This window comes from Mastacembelus armatus, unplaced genomic scaffold, assembly GCF_900324485.2.
Source record: "Mastacembelus armatus unplaced genomic scaffold, fMasArm1.2, whole genome shotgun sequence".
Taxonomy (NCBI): domain Eukaryota; kingdom Metazoa; phylum Chordata; class Actinopteri; order Synbranchiformes; family Mastacembelidae; genus Mastacembelus; species Mastacembelus armatus.
The window spans coordinates 66690-78592 of record NW_022872909.1 but is presented as its reverse complement, the minus strand read 5'-3'; the positions used below and the strand labels follow the sequence as shown (position 1 = coordinate 78592).

The 11903-nt window shown below is 40.7% G+C and overlaps 3 non-coding genes across 3 annotated transcripts; 2 read left to right on the top strand and 1 right to left on the bottom strand.

Annotated features, from left to right (window-relative positions):
- Window positions 1-4456: 4456 nt before the first annotated feature.
- Window positions 4457-4538, bottom strand: trnas-gcu (transfer RNA serine (anticodon GCU)). The gene has a single exon. It is a non-coding gene; the product is annotated as a tRNA-Ser (tRNA).
- A 3485-nt stretch (window positions 4539-8023) lies between these two features.
- trnal-uaa (transfer RNA leucine (anticodon UAA)) lies at window positions 8024-8105 on the top strand. Its single transcript has one exon. It is a non-coding gene; the product is annotated as a tRNA-Leu (tRNA).
- Window positions 8106-11046: 2941 nt separating this feature from the next.
- Window positions 11047-11119, top strand: trnav-cac (transfer RNA valine (anticodon CAC)). Its single transcript has one exon. It is a non-coding gene; the product is annotated as a tRNA-Val (tRNA).
- Window positions 11120-11903: the final 784 nt, after the last annotated feature.

Here is an 11903-nt window from a genome sequence, read left to right as displayed (position 1 = left end):
TTTCAACAGAGTGGGGGGCTATAGCACCATTGACGATGGCTTCGGTCTTGGTGCGAGCACTACTAACATTTTTTGCAATGTCAGAGTCAGGAAATGCCCTTTTAAGCAAAGTACTGGTGCAATCCATGGACCTGTAACTGTTGGGATGTTTCACTGTATGAAAAGCCATTGCACCTTCTGCTGCATTTACATCATCCTCTGTTTTTCCTGGTCTGACAAAAAACTCTGTCAACTTTGCAGATGAACTCTCACCTCTCACAGCTTTTGTATGTTTCTCGGTGTCCATGTGGGCTTTCAGATCCCCAGCACCTTTATTGGATACCGAGACATATGTACCGGCTTTGCACACGGTGCACTCCGCCTCCCACTTGTCCCGACCGGGACGGTATGTGGGAAATTTTCTTTGCAGTTCATCGGTGAAGCTGCACTTACGCTTCGGCATTTTCCCTGCTATACTGCTCCGCTCTCTGCTCTGATCCCTGTCTGCACTGCTCCCTGTCTGCGTCTGTGTGTTTGCGCGCGCGGCGCAGACCTGGCCACAAGGCAGCCTCCCGGTAATTACGTCGCGCAAAAAAGTAGTACCCTAGTATTGTGTGCAAAACGCCAGTCAATCTACGTACACGCGTAATGGTCCTATAAAAAACCGGACATTTTCGTGAATTTATAAAACCCGCCAGGACGCCCCGGACAGGACGTAAAAAGTGGACATGTCCGGGCAAAAGAGGACGCTTGGTCACCCTAATACTGTATATAGGCTGAAAGAAAAGAAAAGGCTATTCTAGTCCCTTTTCTCTGTCTTGCCACTCTCTGTTCTGGTTCCAAATTTGTTTTTTTAGAAAACAAGATTGAACTGCTATGTATGTTACTTAGGGTGACCAACTTGACTAGAAGTAAATGGAGCCTTGAATATGGATGCAAACAATTCCTACAGGTGTCCCAACTTTTGGTGAGTACTTCCAACAAACTGTGAGTGGCAGTGTTTTACAGGTGACATATTAGGCCAAGAAATAACAAATTCACTTGTACTTTGACACTGTTTAAACTCTGGTACAAACAGATGAATTCAGTTTAGCTATAACATGTTTAGACATGAGCAGGAATTAACTGATTTTATTTGAACTGGATTTGAAATGTGTTTTTACAAGTAATGACATTCTGCCAACCCCTTCCCAGGTCTGAGAGCCATCACCCATGATGGTGCAATTCTCAGCTTTAGTAACTATGCAAATAGCCTGAATGCAGCCCACTGATGTGTGAATGAATGGAGCTGATTGTTGCAAGTCTGTTGCTGTTGTTTTTGACCAGCCTCATTAAAAGAACAATATTGTGTGTCCAGTGGACACTTAACACTTCCAGTGAGCTGTTGGATTCACTGTAATCATGAGTTAATGAGGACTGAATAGAATCATTAACATTCGTTCTGACATGGGGCAAGTTTGGGTGTAGCCTCATTAACATTTCAGCTTTCTGTGCTTTGAACAAACCAGTCTAAAAACAGGTCTGATTTGTGACTGAGCTGAAAAAGAGATAAAATGGAAACATTGATTTAAACAACAAATCAAATTGTCTTCTATCAGTAAATTTGTCTGATAACTTAAGTTTATTTTCAGAATCACATTAATCAAACAAAATACAATACAATCATGAAACTTTATTGATCATTATATTTATATTATTGTATACATATTATTAGATTTTTGTGGTACAATTTGATGACTGTACATGTTTACTTGTAATAAAGTATTATTACACTCTTATTTATACTTTTTGTTAAGTAAAGGATCTCAGTAGTTCTTCCTCCCAACAGTTACAGGGATTTGAAACAGCTGAGTCCATGTGTGATATATATCCAGTCTCTGCTGGTGTTTTCTAAGGTTAGCACTGTCATGATAATTAGTTTTTCATCAACAGTAAAACAAGTATCAGAGTTCAGAGGTTTTTTTTTCATTTTCAACAGTTTGCTTGGCACTCAAGTCCCATATGGTCTAACAGTTAGGATTCCTGATTTTCACCCAGGTGGCCTGGGTTCAACTCTGTGTATGGGAGTTTGTGTGTATGGGAGACACTTAAAAAGCTCCAGTCACAGTTGGACCTTGTGAACACCAAATATCTACAAAGCAACTGACTTTTATATCAACTTGAACTTTGCTTTTTAGTGATAAGTTCATAGTGTAACATGCTGAACTTAAATGGTGAACCTGGTAAATAATATTCCCGTGAGATAGGATAATGAAGCTTAGTGAAATGATAAATTAATCTTTCCAAAATAAACATTTCCATTTTTGCCTGCAGATTTAACTAGGAAAGCAGTTGCCCTGTGTGGTCGACCTTTTTGCAATTGGTCCATTGGATTTAGGGTAGTCTACCAAGAGTCTCACACAGCATTGGTGGTTCAATGGAAGAATTCTTATGGCAGCACTTATGTCTTCCAGCTTTCAAGGCTGCAGGGGTGAAACATATTAACCTCTACATTACAAGAATGCAGCTGTATGGTCTCAAGAAATCTCTCTGGTCTCCTTTATGATTTTCTAAAGACGACACACATTTGGATCATTTGAGTTTAGCTTCTCCAAAGGAAGTGGCCTATGGCCTTATTGTCAGTTTCTTCCCAACTGTGTCATTGTCAGTATCATAATCTAAAGGTATAGCAAAGGATGGTTTAGATCCACTGGCCTCTGGGACCTGGAGTTGTGCTATAGAAATTGACCTCATGTCTCTTTAGATTTCTTTTCAGCCTCTCTCGCTGCAGGTTTTTTCTTCCGTTAAAGGGAGTTTTTCTTCTGCACTTTCACCAGGTGCTTGCTCAAAAGGTATTTGTTGTGCCTTAAGTGCCTTAAGATGATTGTATTGTGATATGGCGCTATACAAATAAAATTGAATTGAATTGAATTGAATTGAATGATTGAAGGCAAATCAATTAGGTTCTGCAACTGAACACCACAGGTAAAGAAACAGTATTGTCTGCATTGAATAGACATTTTCCACCAATGGAAAATCTATCCTTTCAGCAGATTTCTTCACACTTGGACTAGATCTAGGGGTTCGCCCAATACAGCATTGCAATTAAACACAGCCATGTATATTAGAAAAGGTTATGCATTTGAGTCTGAGACAAATTACAGTAAAGTAGAAAATAAGAGGATTAAACTGGGATGAACTGGGGGATAGAAGTGCAAGCTTATGGGGACATTTGATTTTCTAAGTAAAGCATGAGCTGTTGACTGTTCTATCATTGGCTGACCAGCACCATCAGGATCATGCTGTTTATTGCAAGATGTAACTGAAGCAAAGCTCTGTATATTTAAATAATGACACTTCCCCATGTGGGACTTGAACCCACAACCCTGAGATTAAAAGGCTCATGCTGTACCCACTGAGGTAACCAGGGTCCACTTGGGTAACCTGAAGCACTGTTTTTCCAATTGTGACATATGCCACAAACACTTTTTTTGACAATGTACTGTCATTAATATTGGAAAAGGTTATGCATACATGTGTTTTAAGGAAAAGGTCAAACATGATCTCTTTAAAGAAGAAGAAACTGCAAATTTAGTGCAGCTGCATGTGTCTTTGCTGGGAATCATTTGCTTCTGTCTGTCTCTAACACTTTACCAGTCCATCTTTAGACTGAGCTTAGGACTTCCTGTTCCATTAATACACACAAATACAGAAAGAAATACATGCAGCTTGGCAACAATGTAGAAAAACATTTGAAACATTTATTTATTCATATTCAATTTATTATCAGCTTTTATTTCTTTTTGTTGTCCATAGAAGTTTGTGTGGGCATTTTGTAGCTAGTTCAGCCATGATGTTTGATGTTAATTCAGAAATTAGGTTCTTGTCTTTAGTTCTTCCTCAGTACTAAATAGACCAATTACTATATCTTCCTATTATTGCTGCACAGTTTCCACACCTAGTAACACACTTTAACCTACACTTATGTACAGAGAAATTTTTCATTTCAAAATAAAACAAAAGCACATATTTCTGTATTAAATACAGCAAATTAAGCTTCACTATAAATTGTAGTGGCTGAGTGGTTAAAGCAATGGACTTGAAATGCATTGGGGTCTCCCTGCGCAGATTTGAATCCCCTCAACAATGAGGTGTCCCTTAGGAATCATAATCTAGTGTTAGTGATGTGTATACTTTCCCTCTTGAGTTGACTTTCAAATTAAAGTGGTAGTGGTGTAGACTGACCACATAAAGTCAGTATGCTGACTGCTGTTGATGTCGGTTACACCTCCAGATAAATACCTTCACTCCTATAGACAATTCAGGGTCACCAGTCAACCAAACATGCATGTCTTTGGACTGAAGCACCTGGAGTAAACCCACACAAGGATGTGGAGAACATGTATATTACATTCTTTTATTATATTCTTATATTTATAATGATTTGTAACAACACATTTGTAATCAATAATCTTTGAACGCCCAATAGGAGCATTCCCAACGAGGATGGGATTCGAACCCACGTGTGTAGAACACAATGGATTAGCAGTCCATCACCTTAACCACTCGGTCACCTCGTCACATTGCTCCAAATGTTTAAAGTAGTTGATCTGTGCAGAATTACCAGAAGAATTTCCAGGTTTACTGCAACAGTAACTCTAATGTCTAATTCCAGTCTAATGTTACTGCACTGATTCATAATCTGTCACCATGGAACCACCGTATGAAAATAATTCAGGTTAAACTGAGCTCTGCCCTGTAACTATGATCAATTTAATCACCTGCATAAGACAGAAATCTTAATATTAACTGCTCGACATAGATGTCCAGACAGGGTCTTATTACAGTCTCTCGACGCAAAATTCTGTGAAGCAATTGTGCTTCTGCACCAATGGGTTCCTCAACAAAAGGGCACACCAGGTCTCCTGCCTCTTCTTCAGTCTGAATACCCAGGACTCAGGAAGAACTCGGTTTATAAAACATGCCAGTGAGCAGGTTTGGGTTACAGAGTGAGTTACCACGGTAACTGACTCAGAGTCAATCTGAACACGCTTTGTGAAACCAAAAACCCTGAGTATCCCTCATCTCAGAGTTAATACATTCTGGGTTTTCACTAAACCCACTTTCTGAAACAGGCCCCAGTTCTCTGCGCTACACTGAACCATAACCTAACCTCTGTTACTATGGAAACACTATCTGAAGGGGGAACTGACATCAAAACAATAATGACAACACACTGTGTTTGTTCATTTCTTCTCATTCAGATGAGACATGATGTCAGCAGTAACCTAACCTAACTGGAACACACACAGCAACAGTTTTCTCAGTCCTCAAAGTCCACTAAGGCAATAAAACACATTAATGTAGTGAGTTTCTAAGTAACATATCACTGCTGACAGGAATAGAACCAGTGCGGACAGACCTCAACGGAATTCAAGCCCATCACTTTAACTGCTCAGGCACAACAACTTGCTCAGGTGTTCAATTAGATATATTTAAAACGTAAAACAATGTGTTGTTTTAAGAAATGAAATACTTCATTTTAAAAAGCAATATTTAATATTGGTCCTGTGATGGACTGGTGACATGTCCAGTGTGTACCCCTGGCCTTTCACCGAAAGAAAGCTGGGGTAGGCTCCAGCAGATCCTTGTGACCCTAATTAGGAATAAGCGGGTATAGATACAGTATGGGGCTTAAAACCAGGACCTTGATGTTATTAGCACCACACTCTAACCAACTGACCTAACCAGCCATGGTGAGTGAGTGGTTAGCACTGTTGCCACACAGCAAGGAGGTTCCTGGTCCGAAACCCTGCAGTGGCCTTTATGTGTGGAGTTTTCATGCTGGTGGGTACTCTGGTTTCCTCACACAGTCTAAAAACATGTATGTCGGGTTGACTGGTGATTCTAAATTGCCCATTGTCCGTCTATATGTGACCATGTGATGGACTGGTGACATGTGTGTACCCCTGCCTTTCACCTGAAGAGAGCTGGGATAGGCTCCAGTAGATCCCATGGACCCCAGTAGGAATAAGTGAGTATGGATAATGGATGGATGTTTTATTCCAGTCATAAAACTAATCACAGTTATAGGGCAGAGCTCAGTTGTATCAGTGTCACACTTGAATTATGTTCATATGGTTGTTCCATGGTGACAGTTTATGAATCATTGCAGTAACATTAGACTGTAAGTAGACTGTTACTATTGGAGAACAGTATTTATACTAACTGCTAACTGAGGTGAGCTGACTGCAACAGTCATCCAGGCCAGGTAGCTCCTTCAGCAACAACAGAGACTGACTGTTACACACTGAATGTATGTCTGTATAAATATAAACCTAAATATGAATATGAATGCTGCTAAACAGAGAATTGGTGAGATTTTATGTGAAGGATAGCACACCTGCATGTGAATCGTTGGTCTAGAGGTATGATTCTTGATTTGGGTGTGAGAGGTCCTGGATTCAAGTCCCAGATAAGCCCATTCCTCATTGAGGAGTGGTGAATTTGTCCAGAAGAACATCCCAAAGTTGTTCAGCAGGAACGTGGAACACATCCCAAAGTTATGTGTACATTGAACACACCAGTATTAGGTTGCAAACTGACTTGTCTCTATGACACAAGCTGGGACCCACAGTACATACTAAGCTATCATTTGGACTAACACTTCACTGGAGTCAAGCTTTCAGCATCACAAACACTCTAAGAAACCACCTCTGCTCTGTAGGGTCCTTTCATGTCTTTTTAGGGGTCTTTGTATTATTTGAAAACTACTCAGAAGTTATAGTCTATATTTTATAATCTGAATCTCACTGAAATGATCTAAACCTAAATTAATGTAGTCTTGTAAAATGGTGAATTTCAATGAAAAGTAGTGGAATAGAGGTATACATTTCCATGAAACTGTTGCAAGTAAACACAAAAATAGGGTTTCTGAGATCTGACTTCAAGAGTAACAGATGGATGTGGTTCCCTATTAAGGATTACAAACACACACACACAAAAAAACAAATGACCAGAGGCCTGTTCTTCGAATGTGGATTAACTGGTTAGTCGGATAAGTTGTAAACAGCAAACACTGAACATATCTGTTGTGTCTTACATTGAGATCCAAGTGAAAATGAGTTAAGCAGAAGCTCATGAAGTGAGAAAGCTTTGCAGAGACACCAGACCAACAGAGATCCCAAGGACAGAAAACAACTCGAAGTGGCAGATATGAACCCACAGCTAAATCAAGACTGGAATCTAAATCCAGCACCTTAGGCCACTCAGCCATCAAACTGCAACTGGCAAGTGCTAAGCTCATGGATGTAGTTGTAGCTATAATGAAGTCAGTCTTTAGATACAGTGCATGTAATGAGACAACACGGGGAAAAATATCTGAAGGAATTTCACTGAATCCAACATGTGGACAGAGGCTGCTACTGAACATGTCTCATCAGCAGCAAAGGAGAAGATTGGAAGTTTGTTCCAAAAGAAACCTGTCATACTCAAGACTTGGCAACACAGACACTGACTTTGTTCTGAAACTGTTAACTTGAAGCTGAAACAACAACTAAGCATCAGATTCTAGTGTTATAATAACAGCACCAGAAATAACACACCACAGTCTTAAATCTACAGAGACAATCCCCCAAACACCTTAAAGGGGGTTGCTGCTGAATCAGGCTTAGAGGGTCTGGGTCACCTGCCAAGAGCTCCTGGCAGTTGGTGCAATGGTGCCACAGATGTGGCTATTCTGGCTGTTGTCCAAGTGGCCGATGTTAATGAGGTGTGGCTGATGTTTACCACCCAGCAACTACAGCAGCAGCAGTAGAGGGTGGATGGAGGCTTACCACTCATAACATTAACATAAATATATAAGTTGCTGTGGAGTGTAAGTCACAGTTACGACTCTATGCCCAGCAGTTATATGGACCTGGAGACATTACGACATCATTAATAAGCAAGTGGACTTGTTCCTCCACCATTGCTTTGAACAGTTATTGTGTACAGGCAAATGTTTTTTCCTATTTTTCTAATGGAAATACCTCTGTTCAAGGCATACAAAACACGTAAGTCATGTGGTAGTGTGGCCGAGTGGTCTAAGGCGCTGGATTTAAGCTCCAATCTCAATTGAGGCGTGGGTTCAAATCCCACCACTACCAGCCATTTAAGGGAGCTGTTTGGCTGAGAGTCTGTGAAAATTCACAGTCTCTCAACTATTTGACATGATCCTGGATCTTCTGGTTCTTCCAAAGTCATGGTACGATTGTTGTCCTGGCAACACATCTGCAATCTCAAACCAGCTCAGGAGCAGGTTTATTCTCAGATTTAGTCATTGTAAACAGGATAATCTCTCAGATATAACTGACTGATTAGTCTCTTTTCTCTGGTTTTGATATTAGACCAGGAAATCCATTCAACTATGGATGCACTGTTTTTATGTGAGTGGTCCATTGACACAGGCAAGTCTAATAAGGCAAACATTTAGAATACTGAGTGTGCTTTGTAAACAGTAGCTGTTCAAGGCAACATCAACAAGCATGAGCTCTGTCATGTACCACTATGCAACACAAGCAACAATTACACTAATATACCATAACTGTAACACAACTGTGATTTAACACACATAACCAGCAAACACTGAATCTATGTGGTGTGTCTTCCATTAACATCCAAGTCACAACAAGTTAACTCTTAGGAGAAGATTCTGAAAAAACAGAACTTTGCAGGAACAACTTACACAATGTCAAAGAACTGGCACTGGTTAGAGTTGGACCCATACCTCAATCAAGATTTAAGACTTCATCTTAGACCCCATCTTAGACCATTCAGCCAAATTACCAGACAAGCATTTTGTCTCACCAGCTGAGCTCATGGTTTTATGAACAGTTTACCTCTGAAAGTTGAGGGAACTATAATGAAATCAGTCTTTAAATACAGTGCATGTAATGAGCCAACACAGGGAAAAATAACTAAAGGAATTTAATTAAATCCAACATGTGGACAATGGCTGTTACTGAACACGTCTCATCAGCAGCAAAGGGGAAGATAAGACTGGAAATTAGTGGCTACAGCAGAGATGGTTTCCATATACTGTATCAAACTTTGACCTACAGTAATGTTAGGGACAGATCCAGTCTGGTTTGCTAAAGCTACTCAGAAAAAGCTGTTCAAAGTACTTTGTAAACGATATATCAAATTGACAGTGTACATGTGATATAAAATTATAGCACAATATAATAACATAACTGCCTGGTCCAAAGGACAAGATCTCAGATACAAGCACCCGAAATGAGCTTCCTTCGCAGGGTGGCCAGGTCCTCCCTTAGAGATAGGGTGAGCAGTTCAGACACACGGGAGGAGTTTGGAGTGTAGTTTGGAGCACTGGGCCCACTGCAAACAGTAGCAAAGGAGGCTCATCCTTTGATCCCAGCAATCAACAGTTTATTGTCTAAGAGTTAACTGACAGAAACAGCTTCATATTGAAAATAAGAACATGAGGATTAAACTTGAGGATTTGTGTATGACCCATTCACTGTGGTTCTAAATCAAAACTGGAAACATCTAAACTACAAAACAGAGTACACTTTATGTATTTCCAGGTGTGTTTTTCACACAGAAGACCAGGGTTCAATTCCCTGACGGGGAGTCTTATGTTGTTCTGTCCTTACCACAGGACAAAGCATAAACCAGCTTGGTGATACCAGAAACCCTAAATAAGTCCAAACTGGATAACCTGCTGGTCTCCCTTCATGTTACCGGACTAGGGAGTAAATGGCAGAGCACACCCAGACACAAAAATGTCAGGGTGTGTTCTACACAAAAAAGGCAGTTGAAGGAGGAATTTGATATGCAGATACAAGTGCGCAAGTTTATTTTAGAAATAAAAAATACAAAACATGCCATGAAAACAGGGGTGTCACAGTGCTGCTTGCAGTTGTACACTGACTTTGTTTCCTTGCTGTTTACCATTGCATGCTAAAGTACAGGCTGATCTGGTCCATTTCATAATGTAGAAGAGCTTGACCACAATTGTTAGTCAGAGAAGAGTTGAACCTCTGCTTCTGCCTGGTTTTGAACCAGGGACCTTTTCCGTGTGAGGCCAATGTGCCTTGCTTATGATTCTAAAGATGACACTTTGAATACAACAAACCACAATAAATACACATGCTGAAATATAGAGAGCAGCACTGGTGATTCCTAGTCTGGCCAGCCTGACCTACTCCTTTCTTAACAAAAGAATGTGGTTCTGGAACCCCTGCCATAGGGAGTCTTTTCCTCGAGCTTCCAAACAGCAGGGGTGGGCTCTACAATCCAGTCATCCAACCAGATTTAAACAAACATCGCCCATACGCACTGACTTGTTCATAACGTTCATCAGTGACTCCGACTGATAGCACAACTGGGACAAGAGCAGAAAGGCAAAGAAAGACAGAGCAAGAAGTTTGACATTTTCCTCTGAACCCACTGGAAAGAGAAGTAATGAAAATGTGAGAACCACTCAGGCCACAAAGGACATATGAGTTAAGAACCTTTCAGACAAGCAACTCTCACAAGCAGAGAGATATCCTAGCCAATGGACTTAACTTTGCAGTCATGCCTAAACATATTCCGGTTGTGGATTTTATTAAAGCCACAGAATCTGCCATTCGCAACAATGACCTATCTAACACAGAAGCAGAGGAACTCTGGCTAAAAGTAATTGCAGCACTCAAGGTTCTAAGCCACCACCACCCAACCTCACCACCAAGGAGAGCAGGGCCTTGTCTTCCCTGTCTAAGGACGAGACTATTACCATCCTGCCAGCAGACAAAGGGAGATGCACAGTGGTTTTAGACACAACAGACTATCATGAGAAAGTAATCTCTCTCTTGGAAGACCAACAGATATACGGAAAGCTAAGAAGGGACCCCACCAGCACCTACAAGAGAAAGGTGATTGACTGTTTGAAAGAACTGGAAAAGAATAAAGCCATTGACAGGACCACCTACTACAACTGGCTTTGCTGTTTACTCCATTCAAAAATATGCACAGAATTGGTGATAATACTGTAAAGCATCTTTGCACTACTGCACGTAATATTGTTTGTTTCTAATTGTGTCAGTTTCTGTAGTGTAGTGGTCATCACGTTTGCCTCACTCGCGAAAGGTCCCTGTTTCGAAACCAGGCAGAAACATAGCTTTTGCACTGACTGCATCTCAGTCTCAGAAATCTCAGCCTGAGCTGACCAAAGGTAGCTGTGACCCAACCTCTTTGTAGCTCCGTTTGATGTGCTGAGTTACTAAAGGAATAGCTGGGACCCTGCATCAATATAACCTGCACTCACAGTCCTCACATTCATGAGGAGAGTGACTGCAGGTTCCTGTTACTGTCTTTCAAAAACTAGGCAGTGTGAGCTGTGCTTCCATCTCTCCTTGCTCAGCCTCCTCAGAGAAGCTCATGTCAGTGGACCTGAAAGAAGTCAGGAGGAAGACACCTATGGTGATTTTCTACGTAAAGCATGACCTGTTGACTGTTCTGTCATTGGCTGAGTCATAATTGATTGACAGCGCAGACTGCTGGATATCATTTGGAAACCTGAGATAAAGCTACATGGGACAGGTCTGTAAGTCGACAGGCTCCTTCAAAAACCGCAGAGCCACAAAGACTCAGTGTGAATTAGACACGTGGTCAGATTTCTGCTTTTCTAAGATGTTGGCTTCTTATTCCAAAGTTTATTACAGAATTATTACGGACTATGGAAAAAGTCAAACATAATCTCTTTAAAGAAGCAGAAACTGCACATTTCTGGACTATGTGTTTACCTATAGAGAGCATGATATGGACTGATATCACAGTTACATTTTAGTGTCGGGTTGGCTTGCTTGGAACCTCAGAAGTACTAAAAATGTACCTGCTACCAGATATTATCTTCTAATGGAAAACCAGTTAATTACCCTAGTGGAAAAGTAACAGTGGCA